Consider the following 20,189-nt stretch of genomic DNA (forward strand, 5'->3'; position numbering starts at 1 on the left):
TGCATCTGGCCTATGGGCCGGAAGTTTGACAGCCCTGTTGTAAAGTAAATACAGAAAATTGCCCATCCTGGGCCTCCCAAATCAAACACAACCCTGATGCGGCCCCTCAATGAAATAGAATTTGACACCCGTTTTAGACGCTATTGATATGCAAACATTGTATTTGTGCACTGGCCAAATTCAGAATTTGGATTAATTCAAATCTGATTTTCATTTGCTTGTGATACAGTTTATGTCTGAGCCTAAGTACTTTGATACTGGTTCTCAATGAAGCACCATTTCTGTTCTCTTTTTCTGGTGCTGTAAAGAAGTATAGTCAAAAGAAACAACCAGAAGAAACCAAACAGGAAAAGCATTCTATTTTAATGGCTGAATGGTCTGCCTTCAAAATTAAAAAGATCATTAATCACAGTAATCTTGGAGTGTAAAGATAGTGAAAATTTAAAAAAAAATCCTAAATTTTGTAGTTGGCTTTGTAGCTCTATTTGATCACCATATTAAGTGTATACATCCATATCTTCTATTCTGGGTACAAATCTAATTCAAAAACTTTAGGGCCATTTTTTTCTGCACCACATTCAGCAACAATAAGAGTAAGGAATTTTTTAGTTTAACTTCTGGTAGTTAACACTATTAAGGAAAGGCACCAACAACTCATATGATCACCCCCTTGCTTTGAGAAAACACACAAATCTATACATCTGAAATCTGGCAAGAGAAAGAACCTACTGTCACTGCAAATTTAATCATATTCTTTTCCAGAGGAACAATGTTGCAGAGTCTTTTTAAAACCAGTTTTTAAAGAAACATAATTCAAAAAGCCTTGCACTGATATCCATGAATTCTGGCATGCTTCCTCCTTTCATAAATCTTTTTATTTCATTTTGCAGAAAACGTTTGTGTTTTCCCATGATAAATATAGTGGAAAAGAACTCCTCCCACCCCAAATCTTGTGTTGCATTGTGAACAGGTGGACTGAATTATTTTGGAGAAACTGGTTGTAGTATGGAACGTTTCTGAAATACCAAATGGGGTCAGTAAAATAAATTTAGTTATCTCTATGCATCCAAGTATCTAATGGCTAACATGATGGAGATATATATGTATTATTAGTGTGTATACTATGGATGCAGTATTGGATGCAGAATTCCTGCCTCTCCTTGTACCTTTTTAGCTTCCTTAATGGCAGAGATGGAGAAAGGAATGTTGCCTAAACTAGGAATCGCAGATCAAATCTTTTGCACCAGCCTTTTCGGACGATCTTAGCTAAAAATTTGTCTGTCAGCCTAACTTACCTCTAAGAATTGTTCTGAGGTTCATATGGTTCTTCTTTGTAGCCTGTTCAGCAAAACGACAGGTTACTATATAATAAATTAAATCACTAAAACAATAGAATGCTGGTATTTCTTCTCAGCAATTTGAAAAGTGATCCGAATATTGACAGACGGAAGGATTTCCCCCCTAAAAATGATACCAAGAGAGGGTAAGGAGGGAAACTTACAGGCAAATAAAATAGGAATAGTTTGAACTGATAGGACATTGTTATGATGCAGCCATGCCTTCCCAAACCTGCACTACAGTAATGATAGCAGTTCTGCATTGAAATAAAACATTGGCTTTGGAAGCAAGCAATGGCAAACAATTTCCAAAATCTTGCCAAGAAAAAGAAACATCAAATGTTGATGTAACGAAGGTAGAGACTTTTTTGAGTTTTGACTCCTGTTGACTCCATAATCATATCTATATAATTTGGTGGCAGCAATTATGGAACTAGGATTTTTTTTATATATTGCCAGCTTTAATTAGGGAATCTGGTGTCCTCCAGATGCTTTGAAGTTCAAGTTCCATTGGTAAGGGATTCCTGAAATTATAATTCATAATATATGCTCAATGCCATCTTTGCTGACCATTTTCACAAATATTTTAGACACATGTAGATAGAATAACTGAAAAATATAGTGTTCAGTTTTTCTAAATTCTTTCTACTGATCCTTTATAATCTTTTATTCTTTGCAATATTATTACAGTTAAAAGAAATTCTCAGTAGGAGTTAAAATTATCCAGCATATTTGAAGCACAAAGAATATGGCTTAATTTACAAAGCCATTAAGTTAATTGATTTACTGGGCCAAATTTAGCCCAAACATTTGAGAGGTGTCACTTTTTACAAAATAATGGTGTCTTCAAAACCGATAGGGACTTAATGGCAGGTACTTAAGCTTTTGGCAGAGACTTTTTGCTTAGCAAGAGTTCTTTCAGGCAGTGTGGCACCAGCCCAGAAAGCATATTTGAAAGGCATAGGTTTCATACAACAAGAGTACAAAGTAACATAGCTACTTTCTGGTTTCTCTCTTCCCTTGACCAAGCAATTATCACCATTCCTGATGCAGCATATCAACAGGTTGGGGAAACAAAACTGACTTGTCCCCTCAGCTATACATCCCCATATCTCCAACAGCCAGCTCCCTTCTTTATCTCATAACTTCATCCCCTTTTACTTCAGAACATCTTCTGAGCTTTGAAGTTCTCATGTTCTATGGAGATTGAAGTTTGGAATAGAGATTTCTGCTTTTTTCTTACCCTCTGTCTTGCTCTTCTTCAGCATGCCATATATCGTATATATCTCATATGATATCATATATCATATTGTATATCATATATATCATACATATCATATACAGTATATCACGGAGAATCTAAAAAATCCCCTTCTCAGCTTCCAGAACAATAGCTGTCTACATACCAGGCCAGGGCTGTCAAACTCGATTTCATTGAGGGCTGCATCAGGGTTGTGTTTGACCTTGGGGGACAGAGGTGGGCATGGCCAGCTCGAAGTCACTGATGTCGGGGGTGCCTGTGGTGGCTAGAGTGCTCTGCTAGCGAAATTGGGCTCCGAAGCTCCGTTTTCAGCTGCGCCAACCTCCTACAACCCTCTGTATGTTGTAGTACTGATCTCGCATCACACTAGTTTAGGCCTCTGTTCTCAGCTAACTGAGGCTTGTACCAGATCTGGCCAAAGAGCGTTTGCAAGACAACGAATGAAATTGCTTTGCTTGAAGCCTCCCATCAGCTTGAATATGCCTTTTGCACTGTTCTAGTCTCAGCACAAAGAGCATTTACAAGTAGGAAGATGGGAAGTTTCAAGCAAGGCAATCTGTATGCCCCAAAGTCTCATCAGCTTGCAAACACTCTTAACGACAAGACTGCAACAGTGCGAAAGGCATTTGCAAACCAATGGGAGCAAGCAAGGGATTTCACTGCCCCAAAGTCTCGTCGGACTGCAAACGCCTTTCATGCTGTCCCAATCTTCCTCCATGCTGAGGAAGGGATTAGGACAGGGATAGAGATTAGCAGTGCTGCCACCAGCTGTGGCTTTCCCATGCAGGCGTAGGGCAGCTCCAGTGAAAGGAGGCAGTGTGGCCAGGCTGGTGAATGGGACATGGAGAACTAGTGGGGCATGACGTTGATCTACAACTTAGTGCGGCCATCCAGCTGGAACATGGTCAGATGTAGATTTGACCTGCGTGGCCACCTTGGAGCCAGCAAGAATCACCCTGCAGCCTTGGCCCCATCTCTTGGGCATGTACACAGGAGTTGGCAAGCACTGGCATACTGGATGAAAAAGAGGCTCTCAGAATGCAGTCAGGCTGTGGGGCTTACCGCCTCCTGTGAGTGGGGTGGGGGCAGCAGGGAGGCCTTTCAAGTCAGACCTGACCTGTTCCAGCCCAGATGGCTGCCACCAGGACTTCTCAGTTGCAGACCCCGACCCAGGAGAAACAAGCAAGGGGTGCTCTGCATGTGCCCAGAGGCTCCCTCGCCAGATGCTCAGGCTGCAGTCTTGCTCTGATTTACCCACCCAAGCACCAGGTCAGGGCACAGCCCCTCCAGCTCACCCCTCACCTCTGCCCCATGGCACCCTCCAGATGGGATGGTTCGCAGCCTCGCCCACAGATGCCCCTGGCCAAGCCCAATGTGCAGGCATCACCTTGGAGTGCAGGGCATGGGGCAAGGCTCCGACAGCCTTTATTCTGCCCACAGATTGGGAAACCCAGACCAGCTTTGCCGATGGAATTACTGCCTGGTAGGTTTAAAGGGCACGAGAGCCCAAGGGTGCCAGGGGCAGGCACTGGCACAAGCTATCCAATGGTGGGGGCAGGGGCTGACAGTAAAAGAGAACTGCTACCAGTCTCTCTCCCTCCCTTTGTCCCATTCTGAGCCTGGTCTTGCAGCCCGTGAAGCTCCCCTTTCACTGGGACAGCCCCAGCCTTCACATGGGAAAGTCACAATCAATGGCAGCACAACCACTGGCCATGCTGCCAAACTCTCCCCCTGGCCCATGGGGCCACCCTGGAAACAGCGAAGGACTGCAATACTTCAATCAGGCAATCATCTACAACCGGTGGCAGCCATCTGGGCCTGAATGCGGTCAGCCTTAGATCTGATCCATGTAGCTGCTCTGGAGCCAGTGAGAGACCACTCCGCTGCCTTGGCCCTGCCTCCTGGGCATGTACACAAGAGGTGGCGAGCAATGGTGTCCTGGGTGAGTGCTCAGAACATTGTCAGCCTGCGGGGCAAGATGGTCCCCAGGGACATCATGCCCCACGCATGCTCCCTGCCTCCTGTGCAGGTGCCTAGGCAATGGGGCAACCCCTCACTGTCTCCAGGCCTGCCTTGCAGATCTAAGGCTGACCATATTCCAGCCTGGATGGCTGCTGCCAGATTGTAGATCAGTGCCAGGTTGGCATGGGCGGGGCTGAGGCACAATCTTTCACTGTTTCCAAGGTGCCTCCGTGGACCAGATCTAACCACATCACAGGCTGGATCTTGCTTGCAGGCCTTGAGTTGACACCCTTGCTCTAGAAATTAAATATTATTTGCATACATTCTAAATTACTGACTTTTGGGGTAGATTGAAGGTAATTTTTCCTGTTTCTTCCTATGATAATAGTTTCTGGAGTTGTTTGTGTACTTTAAGTGTGGTTTTCAAATAGCCAACAGACAGCTGTTCAGCAAACTCTTCAACACAGCTGTTTTAGTTTCTGGAGGCTGATTATAAAACACACTTGTAGCCCTGGAATGAACTTTAGTACATCTACCATGACAATCCAAAGACTTCCAAATAAATGTGCACTGTTACTTGATTTACATTTGAGCATCTCTATCATTAAGTTTCTTGGCTATCCTGATTACTTTTAGGAGATTGTGGGATCAATTCCCAAAGGAACACATATTTAATATAATTAGTGATTAAATGAATACATGATTCTTTTCAACTATATCATCAAAGTCACATAAACTATAGCCTTTTCAACTATATCATCAAAGTCACATAAACAGAGTGTTCTAGACAACATGATCAGCAAAGTTATAGACATATATAGATAAAGCCAACTGGTTCACTTATTTATATTATTTTTATATTTTTAAAAAGAAGCTGAAGCTTAACTGCATTTGTGGTTGCTAAAGTTTGGAGGGGACACTTTGTGATAAATAAGTTTGTGACTTTCCAAGAGTTCCTAGAACGTGATCCTGGGAGATCAGTTCTTGCTCCCATGGAATTATGCTGGGACGAGAAATCCCACAAAGTTGTACTTTGTTTCCCATGTAAATATGCAAATGTGTCTTTGCTTACTGACTGCAATTGAAACAGGCAACTCTGTTACTAAATGCCGCAGTTGCTAAGTGAAAAATTATATGACTACACTTGGTTTATAACCTCACATTTGCTTCCATTACTAAGCAAATACCAAAGACAATACGTGAAACATTCATGACCATGTTCACATTCTGTATTAATTTTGCTTGTTGCAAGTCAGTTGCAAAATCAGAGACAGATAAAACACAACTACCAACTAATTGTAGCCCCTACCTCATTGTGGAAGAACAGGAGGTGAGGAGCATTCTGAGGGCTGTGGACCCTAGAAAGGCTGCCAGTCCTGACGGTATCTCTGGCCGAGTGCTTAAAGACTGTGCTGATCAGTTGGCTGGAGTCTTTACCAGGATCTTCAATCGGTCTTTATCCCAGTCCACTATTCCATCTTGTTTGAAGGTTTCCACCATTGTTCCGCTGCCAAAGAAGTCCCCTATCAATAACCTCAATTATTACAGACCAGTGGCACTCACTCCTATCATCATGAAGTGCTTTGAGAAATTGGTCTGCCAGCACATCATTTCTGGTCTTCCGCATACATTTGATAAACAACAGTTTGCATACAGAAAAAGTAGATCTACAGAGGACGCTGTAGCCATCACTCTTCACACTGCTCCGACTCATCTAGAACAGTGGGAGGGCTAAGTGAGGATGTTTTTTGTGGATTTTAGTTCTGCGTTTAACACAATTCTTTCACATACACTAGTGTCTAAACTTCTGTACCTTGGGCTTTCTAATTCAATCTGCCTTTGGATTATGGATTTCCTGTCTGGCCGCTCACAGACGGTCAGATTAGGCAATCATACCTCTTCAGCCCTTATTCTTAACACTGGTACACCACAGGGTTGCGTGTTGAGTCCCTTACTCTGTACTCTTTATGTGCATGACTGCATTCCCACTCATATTAGTAATACTATTGCTAAATTTGCAGATGATACAACAGTGGTGGGACTTATCTCGGGGGGGATCAGTCTGCCTACTGAGATGAGGTGGACCGGTTGCTTTCATGGTGTGGAGACAATAAATTGGTCCTCAACACCAATAAGACAAGGAGCTTATAGTGGATTATAGAAGGAACAGATCAGACATCCAGCCCTTGCTTATCAATGGAGACCGAGTGAAGCAAGTGGCCAGTTTTAAGTTTCTGGGTGTTACCCTAAAAAAGGATCTGACCTGGGATGCCCACATTGCAGCCCTGGTCAAAAGACCCCAGAAGAGATTATACTACCTAAGCCTTCTCAGAAAACAACAACTGAATGAGAAACTGTTGGTGACCTTCTACTGCTGCACCATAGAGAGCATTTTAACATACTGCACCTCTGTATGGTTTGTCAATTGCACAGTGGCAGATAGGAAAGCACTCCAGAGGGTTAATGTCATTGCCCAGAAGATCATTGGTTGCCCTCTCCCCTCTTTGGAAGAGCTTTATAACTCCCGCTGCCTTAAGAAAGTTCAAAACATTCTCAAAGTTCCATCTCATCCTGGGAACCCTTTTTTTGAACTATTACCATCTGGCAGATGATACAGAATAATAAAAACAAGGACAAATAGGCTGAAAAACAGCTTATATCCCAGGGCAGTAGCTCTTTTGAATTCTGCTGTATAGTACAGTGTTGGTGTGGTGTTGGGGGTTTCCTGTTCAGTGTGTGAAGGGTGAAGGTTGTGTGTTTGTGTTTATTTTCATGGTCATGATGTGCACTGAAGATGGTGTTTGATTTCGTTGTACGAGGTGCAATGACAATAAACTAAACTAAACTAAATTAAAACCCCTGAATGCAATCACAATACCCAGTATGTTGCAATGGCTGTAAATATGAGGACTGGTCACAAAGTTGTTGTTGTTATTGTTGTTGTTGTTGTTGTTGTTGTTGTTTTTAACCACTGTAACTTTTCTGAACAATTCTGAGCAAGGACTACTTATAACTAGAGTCACAACACTGAGCATTTTTCCAAGCAAATTTTTTTCTGTAAATTTAAAATGATCTATGTTAATGCTATCATCTATGTTTTCACTCAAATAATGAGTTTTTCATTTGCCTCTACTGCATGAGTTTTCTGCTTGGCTTTAGTGGATTTTCCTGTGGTAATATAACCTATTGATCATTTTATCATTTTCTGTAAGGCCTTTGTATAACTAGCAGTAAGTCTAGGAAGATGTGGGCATTCTTGGTGGGGGTAGGAGTATCTTTGCTCAGAGTGCCTCATTCTGTTTTGATTCTGCCAGTTTAGAAGGAATAGGAAAATGGGTGAAAGTTCAAGGTACAAGATACACAGTTGTGCTTTCTCATGGGACTTTCCAAACTTTCCCATGAGACTTTCCGTGGCTGAATGATCTCATCCTAGCAAGGTAACATCTGGGACTTTCCAAGATTGTGTGTTCTCATGCTGGTGAAGTAATCTCCTGTTGAGGTCATTGTTTTCTGAATATGCATACTGTATATTTTGCTTGTGTTTTTTCTCAATAAATACTGCTACCTGAGTTCTCTCAGGGTTGGCATTTTTCTCAGAGACAGTTCCCTGTGTCTCATTTCAATGCCAAACCACCATAAATGGTGACCCCGACGTGATAGCTTGGAAGGCTATACGTTTCCCGCATCCTATACTCATCGTCGCGGACGTCGACTGGGCCCTCATCTTCTTCGCTGGACGAAGATAGATTCTTTTCGTGAGTATGGGGGGAGATCTCTCGAAGGCTCAGAAAGAGCACATCAGGGAATTGAGAGGGATCATTGGGAATAGTTTTGGGTTTGGAATTGGCAGTAGGGGTTGTGCTGTAGGAAAGAAAGAAATTGAGGACTTACTACAGTACGTTTGGAAAAATATTAAGTCATATCCGGAGGGAGGTAGTATTAAAGTAGAGTCCTGGAAAAGATAGGGAAATTTTTGCACGAGGAACCTCGTGCCCTTCTTCAATTTTGTTAACCTGGAGAGTGATTATGGATGCATTAGCTACTTATGAACAACCGCTCCTATCCCCCCAAAGAAGGTTTGCCGCTTTACCATGCGGTACGTTTGTTGCCGCCGACGGCACCTCCAGATAAATCTGGGGACTGTCTGGCGCTAGAAATACTTTGTCAGAGGATAAGAGTTTACCTTTAAGGGTTCAGGTGGATGCAGTTACTGCAGCTATTCAAGAAGCAAAGAATAGAGGGGAATTATCAGGAGATGATTTGGTGGAGTTTGGAGTAGAAGTTCAACTTAATCCAGTGGAAATTGTCATGGATGCTGCATTAAATCCGCAGCGGGAGTGGAAGCCTTTACAGCTCAGAATTTTGAGGGAAGTTAAGCAAGCAGCAAAAGAATATGGTGTTAGAACGCCATATACTCAGGCATTGTTAGAAGCAGTTGGTTATGGAAATAAAATGATTCCGCTGACTGGAAAGCTCTGTTGAATATGATTTTAACTCCAGCTCAATATTTGGTGTTAGATCAGAAATGGAGACAGCTGGCAGTCCAGAGGGGAACAGCAAATGTTACCCCAGATCAGCTTTATGGAGCTGGTAATTTTACAACAGTGGAACAACAGAGAGATGGTATGCCTGAGGAAGGGTTCATTCTTCTCCCACAAATAATTTTTCAAGCCATAGGGTCTCTCCCTGACGGCGAAGGTGGTGAGAAGACCTTTACTAACATCAAACAAGGGAACAATGAACCCTATGAAAATTTCATTAGCAGACTGAAATTGGCTATTGAAAGACAAATTGATAATCAATTCGCCCAGAAAGAGTTGCTTTTTAAGTTAGCAGTAGAACAAGCTAACACAGATTGCAAAAGATTTTAAATCCACTGGTAGCAAGTGGAGAGAGAAAATCGCAGATTTGATTAATGCATGTAGGAAGGTTGGGAGTCAGTCTTTTAACATGGAAACTTTAGCTCTGGCTTTACAAACAGGACATGCTCAGAAGGGAATTGTTTCAATTGTGGGAAGCCTGGACATTTTAAAGCGCAATGTCGGGCTCCTGGAGGAGGTCAAAGTCAGCAGAATAAGAGATCAATGGGACAGGGTGTTCGTCCTAAATCAGTGTGCCAAAAATGTAAGAAAGGATACCATTGGGCATATCAGATGCTCCTACAGTTTTTACTGATGGAGGGAAAGTTTTGGTGCTTGTGTTTGGAAAGATAAATCTGGAATTTGGCATACAAAAGTGACTTCAGAGCAGAAGTCTGCCCAGCAGGCAGAACTTGCTGCTGTAGTTTTGGCTTTTCAAAATTTTCACAATCAGAATTTTAATTTAATAGTGGATTCATTGTATGTGTATAATTTGTTACCCTTTGTAGCAGGTTCTTATTTGTCTCCTGGAATATCACCTGATATTTTAAGATTGCTTTTGTTGTTACAAGGATGTTTGGAGCAGCGTGAATGTGTGTTTTGTTGCTCACATTCGTAGTCATAGTAATTTGCCTGGAATTTTATCACAAGGTAATGCCAAAGCTGACAGTGCTGTAACTTCAGTCCTCACTGTCCAGCCATGGGATAGTCATAGTTATTTTCATCAAAACGCTAAAGCATTGGCACAGCAATTTAAACTTACCACTGCAGAAGCTGCTGCCATAATTCAACAATGTCCAACTTGTTCAAAGCAGGGCACGAATATCCCTATGGGAGTTAACCCCAGAGGGTTGAAACCTTCAATGATTTGGCAAATGGATGTTACTCAATATCCACCATTTGCGCCCTGGAAATATATACATGTGACTGTGGATACTTACTCAGGATTTTTAATGGCTACCCCTCAAAGAGGTGAGATGGTTAAACATGTCATCAATCATTGCATTAAGACTTTTTCAGTTGCTGGTACACCTAAACAATGGTCTGTGGAATACAATTCTACTGGGCAAGCTATTGTAGATTGTCATAATTCCACGCTCAAGTCCATGTTAACTAAATTAAATAAAAAAGGAGGGAAGCTCCTGGGGCTTCCCGGCGATTCAAGATCAATTAAATCTAGCTTTATATACTTTAAATTTTTTAAATTTGTCTGGTAACCCCCTGCGGCGCGGCCAGCAGGCATTTTTCTTCTCCTTCTACAGATGCGGTGAGACCTCGGGTGTTGGTGCGGTTCCTTCCGGATCCGGCATGGGTTCCTGCTGAGCTGATAACGTGGGGACGTGGTTATGCAGCAGTTGAACATCTTGGTCAAATTCGTTGGGTTCCTGGTCGGTGTGTTCGGCCTGATCATTCGCAGGCACCTGTGAAGGAAGTTTCGAGGAGCAGGATGGCGATCTGTGGTTCCTGATCCTGTTGATTCTGCCTAATCTGTCCTGGGCTGCTCGGGTGCGGAGAGAGCAGCGACAGCATGTTCAGCGTGCCGGAGATTTGGGCGATGATTTGTGGATAGATAATAATTACATTAAAGATTTGCGCACAACTGCCAAAAACTTGAACATCACCAATTGTTGGTTGTGTATGCACCTTCCTGGGAGAGTGGGAGAAGGACTAACATTGCATGGAGTGCTTTTTTGAGGAAAAAAGATTTAATAAAGAATGCAACCTGGAGAAAACAGTTGTCTTGTGCTACAACAGAGCAATTCCAGATCCTAACCATGGGAGGTAATCTATGGACACAAATTTCTCGAGGTCTTATCCCGCCTTTGGGAATTGCTATGAACTATAGAGATATTCATATTTTAAATAATTTTACTGTTGCTATGTTTAATGATACTATAAAGAATATTAAGATGATTAATGTAGAAATGTCTGAAATTCGTACAGTTACTTTGCAAAATCGATATGCTTTAGATATTATGTTAGCTGCCCAAGGAGGAGTTTGTGCTTTAATTCATTCACATTGTTGTGTTTTTATACATAATTATGAGCCAAACATTACAAAAACTGTTCAGGACATGGAAGATCGTATTGCTCAGCATCAATCTGGAGCTGATGGGTTTAATGCATCATTCTGGGACAGTCTGTGGTCCTGGCTTCCTGATGGATCATGGTTTCGCTCCTTATTGCAAGGGGTTGTTATTATTATTGCTATATGTATCTTATTATGTTGTTTTATTCAATGTATACCTAATCTATTACAAATGTGTACCTCAGTCTTCCGGCGTGAGGGATCAGGTCATGAGGGAACTGTGTACTATGCCACTAAAACACCCCCTATCTTTGAATAAATAAAAAGGAGGGAATGTGGTAATATAACCTATTGATCATTTTATCATTTTCTGTAAGGCCTTTGTATAACTAGCAGTAAGTCTAGGAAGATGTGGGCATTCTTGGTGGGGGTAGGAGTATCTTTGCTCAGAGTGCCTCATTCTGTTTTGATTCTGCCAGTTTAGAAGGAATAGGAAAATGGGTGAAAGTTCAAGGTACAAGATACACAGTTGTGCTTTCTCATGGGACTTTCCAAACTTTCCCATGAGACTTTCCGTGGCTGAATGATCTCATCCTAGCAAGGTAACATCTGGGACTTTCCAAGATTGTGTGTTCTCATGCTGGTGAAGTAATCTCCTGTTGAGGTCATTGTTTTCTGAATATGCATACTGTATATTTTGCTTGTGTTTTTTCTCAATAAATACTGCTACCTGAGTTCTCTCAGGGTTGGCATTTTTTCTCAGAGACAGTTCCCTGTGTCTCATTTCAATGCCAAACCACCATATTTTCCCATAGTAGCAGAGTAGTTTTAGGAACAATTGGAGGCTTACAGCAAAAAAACAAAACAAAACACACATTTATGCTGTTAGACAACATAGTATCTAAATGGGATAATTTTGGGGTTCTTTCTTATTAGATATTGGCATAAGATGAATTTTAAAAAGAAAAAGTCCTTGAATGGCATTAGATTTTCAGAATTCTTCCTCTATTTATATTACACCACATAGTCAATATCTTACATACTACAACACCTAAAAGGTTGGGATTTGGTTGATTTAGTCTAAAACAATTTTTTTTTTGCATAGAATGGCCTCTAAGGCTCCCTATCTCTGATTTTTAAACTTTTCCTGTTTGATTTGAGTATACTTTAATTAGCTTTTTTCTCCTCTAGAATTTCAAGGTGTAGCCTTTTGAATTGGTTCTTTTGTTTGTTTTATGTAATTGAGGCAATGTCTGCAGCCCAAAATAAAGCTTTCTTGGCAACATTTCTGGAAATTCCTTCAAGGGCTGACACCTACCAATATTTGTTTTTTTGCAGAAGCGGAGGCCAGAATATGTTCCCCACTGACCTACTTATCTCCAACATCATGCAAACATGGGATCCAGAATCATCAGATTTGAATGCCTCTAAAAGGTGACAAAAACTGTGATTTTTAAAAATTAAATCACTTGAAGACAGGTTTACATGGCTTGTAAGTTATATTTCACATGGGCTTTGTGCAGATCTCTATTTGAAAGGCAACTGCATATTGCTTGAAGTATGAAAATGGACTTACAAACTCATTTAGATGGTTCAATATTGTCAAAGTATTCATATAAGGCAAGGGATTAAAATCTTTACTCAGTAAATTCAATTAGTAATTGGATCAGCCATAATCTCTTAGTCTAACCTACTTCACCATGTGGAGTAAAATCATGTATCTTTAATTAATTTCTTGGATGGTAAAACTAAATAAAATTTCAGATCAATCTAAACTTTGTTATTTTTGATATTTTTCACTAATTATGAGTCATTTAATAATTGAATTTTAAGAAATGTACTGTATATACAGTGTGTATGTGTGTATGTGAGTGTGTACTTACATATACATATATACATACACACATATACATGCAATCAGAATTATTCTCATTTGGGTATACAAATGTTTGTTTATCATCTGCTATCTGTCTGTCTGACTGTCTATGCTGGCCTAGAAATCATGAGGATGTGACAGCTGGTTGAGTGATTGTGGGACAATCAGTCCCAACCCAAATCACCTGAAAAAGTTGCTGTTCTATAGAAAATGTGAAGCAAGAATATTAAGTATGTTTGTCAAAATATATAAAAGTACGTACACACACACACACACACACACACACACACACGAGAGAGAGAGAGAGGGAAAGAGAGAGATATATTCTGGAAAAATGATTTTACATGCTTGATATTTTCACAAATGCTCAACAGTTTATGTTGCTTTGCTCCAGCTGTTCACTATTTGAGGAAGAACTACAGGAAATCTGTTTTTCCCACTATACAACAGCTAACCACAATGTGATAATGTGACTGCAGAAATAATTGATGTGTGAAAAATAGTTTTGCATGGTTTCATGGTTAGAACCTAAGCAATCCTTCAGCTGGTTATAGCTGCTGGTAGTGAGATTATTATTTTTGTTATTTTAATTGTTTGTCTTTCAATAGTGTTATATAGTTTGAGACTCACAGAAGAGAATTGTAGACAGTTTTTTCTATCTTAAGAAATTGTAAATAACTACATTTTCAGAAAGGCAGTTGCACTGAACTGAGGAATGCAAATTACTAATGCAAACATTACATGCTTTCAGTGTTTATGAAAAATCAGAGAAAACAGCTGGATACCAAGCCACTCTGTTACCAAAGTAGGGTCAGATTCATATCACCAAGAGGTTCAAGGATTTAAGCATTGATGTTTCTATAAATAAACTTTGAAATTTGACATATAGGAATTGCTGGGATTCTTTTGTAACATTTATAGCTTTTATACAAAAAAAAATGTACAAAACAGAACTTTATGTCCTTAAATGCTTGCTTCTGCTGTCTGCTAGTCTAGCACTGTCTAAAGAAACCTGACAGCTTTCTTAATTAATATATGCAATATATTAATATATTGCTCCTTATGTTTGATAAGGAATGGCTTATTAATGTAATGCACTTTACAGCTAGTCCTTGACTTACAACTATTTGTTTAGTGACCATTCAAAGTTACAAAGGAACTTATTAATTTCAACTACTCTAGCAATGTATGAAAAATAACAAAGCAAAACCCATTGGGTATACAGATGTTTGTTTATCATCTGCTATCTGTCTGTCTGACTGTCTATGCTGGCCTAGAAATCATGAGGATGTGACAGCTGGTTGAGTGATTGTGGGACAATCAGTCCCAACCCAAATCACCTGAAAAAGTTGCTGTTCTATAGAAAATGTGAAGCAAGAATATTAAGTATGTTTGTCAAAATATATAAAAGTACATACACACACACACACAAGAGAGAGAGAGAGAGAGGAAAGAGAGAAATATTAAGATTATTGGATTTGATTTTTAACATTTGTCAACCATCTAAAGCAGAGGTCTCCAACCTTGGCAACTTTAAGACTTGTGGACTTCAACTCCCAGAATTCCTCAGCCAGCAAAGAGGAATTCTGGGAGTTGAAGTCCACAAGTCTTAAAGTTGCCAAGGTTGGAGACCTCTGAAAAGGACTTGTTATGGGATTTATGCAAGTATCAGAAGCAAACAAACCAACAAACCTGTGAGCAGGGGTGGGATTCAAATTTTGTAACAACCGGTTCTGTGGGCATGGTTTAATTTGTGGGTACGGCTTGGTTGTCATATGATTGGGTGGGCGTGGCCAGGTGGCCATGTGACTGGCAAACTAAATACAAGTGGTCCTCGCTTAATGGCCGGTTGCTTAGCAAGTGTTCTAATTTATGACTGACCTCCCCAGAGCTACTTGACCAGTTTTTGGCATTTGACAGCCATGCGCGCACGCGCGCGCACACACACACACACACACACACACCCTTCTAACCCTGCTATTCTATGATTCTGTAAGGATCTCCTGCTGGAGCAGTGGGTTGGACTAGAAGATGACCTCCAAGATCCCTTCCAGGCCAGCCCTAGATTGTGCTGCTTCAAAGAGTCTTCTGAAGCCAGGGTTTCCTTCCTTCCTTCCTATCCTTTTTTTCTTTCTCCCTCCCTCCCTCCTTCCATGTATTTATCTATCCATTCATGTATCTCATTCACTTTCTCTTCCCTCTTTCTTTCTTTCTTTCTTTCTTTCTTTCTTTCTTTCTTTCTTTCTTTCTTTCTTTCTTTCTTTCTTTCTTTCTTTCTTTCTTTCTTTCTTTCCTTCCTTCCTTCCTTCCTTCCTTCCTTCCTTCCTTCCTTCCTTCCTTCCTTCCTCCTTCCTTCCTTCCTTCTCTTTCTTTCTGTTCCTTCCATCACACCTCTTTCTTTGTCTATCCCTTTTTTCCCTTTCTCTTCCTTTCTCTCTCCCCTTTTCTTTCTTTCCCTTTTTCTTTCTTTTCTTTCTTGTCTCTTCTCTTTCCCTCTCTCTTTCCCTCTCTTCCTCTCTCTTCCTCTCTCCCCCCTCTTTCCTTCTCTCTTTCTCTACCTCTTCCTCTCTCTCTCTCTTTTCCCCTCTCTCTGTCTTCCCCTCTCTTTCCCTCTTTGTCTTTCTCTCTCTCTCTCTCTCTCTCCCTCTCCTCTTTCTCTCTCTCTCCCCTCTCTCTTTTCTCTTTCTTTGCCCCTTCCCTTTCTCCTTCCCTCTCTCCTTCTAAAGCTAGGAGACCCACCTGAAACACACACACACACACACACACACACACACACACACACACTTCCAACGTCGCTCGTTAACTTACGTCCTTCCCAACCAGTCTCCTAGAATCCCAGGGATTGTCTGTTCGCACCCGGTCCCCCATTGCCTGGAAAAGCTGGCAGGCAAGGCTTCCAAGCCCAACAAAGAGGCCAGGGGTGGAACATCCTCCCCTCCCTCAAGCACCCACACTGCCGACATCCCGACTGGGAGGCACTGGTAGCTAAGCAAGCCAGCAAGTGGGGTGGTGGTGGGGAAACCTTGCTAGGCCACAAGTGCCACATGGGCAGCACTGGCAGCTAAGCAAGCCAAGCAAGTGGGGTGGGTTGGGAAACCTCGCTAGGCCGCGAGTACCTCATTGGTGACACTGACAGCTAAGCAAGCCAGACAGGGACTGTTGTGGGGGGAAAGCTAGCTAGGCAATGAGCACTGAAGGCAGCAGTGGCACGGCAGTGGGGGCAGCCAGGACTCCACCAGGGCGTGGTGGCAGTGGTGGCAAGGGCGAGGGCAGCAGCAGCAGTGCAGTGGTGGCAGCCTGGGCTGGCCCAGGAATCGGGACTCTACTGGGGCTGGTAGCAACAGCGGCATATAGGCGACTGGGGCTTGCAAAACCTCACTCACATAGGGAGATCATGGTGGAAGGCAGACAACGATGGCTGGCAGGTGGGTGAAGGCAGACTGCAGGCAGCAATGTTGCATGGCCGAGGTAAGGAGGGGCCTGGTGGGCAGGGTTAGAATGCAGTCAGCTTATCGCGCATGCGCGTGATGTTGCACATGCGTGATAAGGACTGATTGGGTAGAGAGTGGAGAAGTGGGCAGAGAGGGACAGGGCTAGCCAGGGACCTGTTTTAATGGTTCTCCAAACTACTGGGAATTGTAACAACCGTTTCTACCAAACTGGTCTGAGTCAGTAGAATGCCACCCTGCCTGTGAGCTTTCTTTATAGTTAGAGCTGTGGTTTTAATGAGGACATATTTTCTTATTATTTCCATACCCACATGCTCCTGTCCTCATATTGTGTGCATATCAGTTTCTGTTCCTAAATGCTCATTCTCATTTCATGCATTGTTATCTTTATAGCAGGAGAGAGATTATACGGTCTACTCAGGGAAAGGTCTTCCTTCTTATGGCTTTATCTCAAAACTGAAAGCAGTTTACCAAAACATAGAAAGGGAAGGGAAAGTCAATTTTAATTAGTACTTTTGGCTTTAATGGAAAGTGATTACAGGATTGGCATTTTAGCTAATACTATGGAGATTTATGGTAGGGTATTGCTAATTAATTTTCAGTTGAATTGTTGTGGGCAGTGAATAACTGCAATAAAATGGCAGATTTGCTGATACCAAGACTTCATCAGCACTTCAGGGCTTCTATATAAAAGGAAATGTAAATGGATGCTGGTATATTTTACATTGCTTCCCATAAATGTCACATTATTGCTTTTTTTTTTTTTTTTAAATAGAAATGTTCCTGGGAACCAAACATTTTGTAGTTTTATAATTAGAGCAATCTTTACATACATAACTCATTATATGTAAATTGTTTTCTTCACACAAACGCTCACTCACTGACACACACACACACACACACACACACACACACACACACACACACTTACTTCCTGGAATATGATAATGGAAAAAATAACCAAGAGGAGGAAAAAAAAACTGCTCAGTTTTATAGATTTAACTTATAAATTATATATATTTGTCGAACACAATACAGAAGCCTGATGATGGCAGATGAGATTCTGCTGAAATGTTGCTACAACTTTAAAAGCACAACTATAATCACTTGGGAAAATACCCGAACAAAGCTGAATACCATACATATAAATACCCATGAAAACTTAAGAAAATACACACACACACAATACAGACAACTATAGCAATTGTTCTAAAGCTAGAAACTATTGGGAGATGGGACCACTTATTGTCAACCCTGGAGCCATCTTTGAGCATCTTTTAGGGTTACCACAGCAAGGCTGGCTGCAGCTGTGGGAAAGGGAAGGGGGAATAGAGATAGCTGAGGGGAATATGTAGCCAAAATAACATTCGTTCTTCTGTGAACCAAGGACACTCTCACCAGCACCTGGAGGGATGTGGATGGGAGGCATCTGGGAGGGGAGAGAGAGACCTGATTGGGGCACATGATGGTTGTGTGTAATGTGGTGAAGAACTTTGGATTTAAACTTAGTGGGGAAAACCTGGGGGACTTCAGATTCAGGTTTTCACCAGCTGTGCCAATCTGACAGGCCTAATACATTTATACTTTGAGGGACCCTGCCTTGGAGTTGGGAGTTTGGTGGCATATAAATAAAATGTCAGGCCTGCCAGCTTCAGTATACTTTGCTTCACTGGCATTCTGCTATAAAATGAAAGGAAGGGGGAGGCATTTGAAGAAGTAACGAATGGGCATGGGAATGGATGGGAAAAGGGAGGGAGATTACAGGGTGACAAGAACCAGAGGTGTCAACCCAGAATAAACCAGTCAATCAAGGACAGAGCCTGAGAACAGAATGTGAAACTACATCAAAGAGGCACCAAACCTCAAAGCTGTTCCCAAAACTTCAAAACCAAAATGCTTTTGTGGACACTGGTACATAGGTCAAGGGGGAGGGCCACAGAAAAGAGAAAATTGCAAACTTTGTGAGGGAATACTCAGATCCAGCTTGCCTTTAGTTAAAGCACCTTTCACTCTGAGAAATGGAGTCGAGGGTCTTTCTTTCCTAAATGTCCAAGTCAGGACAAGCCTGGCATAAAAACAATAACAAAAATAATACTTGCAGTTAGTCACAGAATATTCATTTGGCTTTGTGTGACATATGTATGACAGCTCATAGGGTCAGTAGCAATCTAGTCAAAATTATATTAGAAAGAAATTGTGATATTGAGCTTGAATCAGACCCTCATCCCACCAGTAAAAGGTAGTCATGTCTGATATGAAGCAAAAAAATCTTATTTGGGATGCTATATTTAACAGTGTATTTTAACTACAGAAAGAAGTTTTTTTTTATAGAGAAGCTGTGGAACCTTACATTTGAAGGCTTACCAATATGCTCACTTTTACCCATATTATGCCAATCTAGCTATTTTTAAAGCTCTTTTTTTGGCTTGCAAAAGAGGCTTCTATTTTTTTATTTTATTCCAAATATCACATATTTCTATTTTTTATTGACGAAAATTTTGAGTTTATTTTCTTATTGAAGATGGAGATACTATTGCAGATGCAGGTCTATCTGGGTTCTCGTTTTTTCAATCGCTCTGAAGGTTCCCTGGCTGCTCAAACTTTGCAATCTATAAAAATCCCAATAGGATGAATTTCACCCTTCATTAGGTTGATGTTTCTTTAGAATTTAGCTAAAATGTAGAAGATTAGAAAGGATGAAGCTTGCAGAAAAGATAATCATAGAATAAAACAAGGGACATTTATACACAACTTTGTCAAGCTCATTACTGAATATGTAATGGAACTATCATGATAATTAATCAAAATTCTACTTGGAAAGTAATTACAAAAACAAGTTATTTTCTATTAAATTAAATTAGAAAAATGAAAGAAATGTGTTTGTTGTTAGGATAGTATTTTTTCCCCTCTGATTTCAAACTAAAAAGGTGATTTGGATCACATTTTGGCATCTGTGTATCAGCGCTTACCAGGAATTCATTAAAGCAACTGCATTTTTCCTCAGAATTTTGTTTCCATGACATGATGACATGATGCTGTACTACTTGGAATAGTTGCTTTAAAGAGTTGCCGATAGGTGTCCCATGATCACTCCTGCATTCTTTTCTCCCTTTGAATTTGAAATGCAGAAAGCTTCAGCTCTATTAACTTCACTGTTTATTCTCACATCCTGCTCAATTTGATCTCTGCAGTGATTATTCAGTCAAATTAATCAATGATGTAGCTTTGAATGCTTCATTTGTATGAAAGAGAACCCATTTGGGGGTGGGTAAATAAAACAAACATGTTCACAACCAATCCTATTCAACATTTATTCAATTGTGTGATCTTAAATTTAGGAAAATACTGTGTTCCAATCAGATGTTGCCCTGAATGTCCATTAAACCTCAGTTTATTGAATTCAATAATTTTTAGTA

General features: G+C 41.0%; 1 long non-coding RNA gene across 1 annotated transcript in view; it reads left to right on the forward strand.

Annotated features, from left to right (window-relative positions):
• LOC113409723 (uncharacterized) overlaps positions 1-20,189 on the forward strand; it is an 81,417-nt gene that overhangs the window by 19,970 nt on the left and 41,258 nt on the right. The window contains exon 2 of the long non-coding RNA XR_003370575.2: positions 12,787-12,882. This is a non-coding gene — a long non-coding RNA (uncharacterized LOC113409723). The remainder of the gene's footprint in view (positions 1-12,786; positions 12,883-20,189) is intronic.

Source organism: Notechis scutatus, chromosome 5, assembly GCF_049901735.1.
Source record: "Notechis scutatus isolate UNSWTSFEM ecotype Mainland chromosome 5, rNotScu1.2, whole genome shotgun sequence".
NCBI lineage: Eukaryota > Metazoa > Chordata > Lepidosauria > Squamata > Elapidae > Notechis > Notechis scutatus.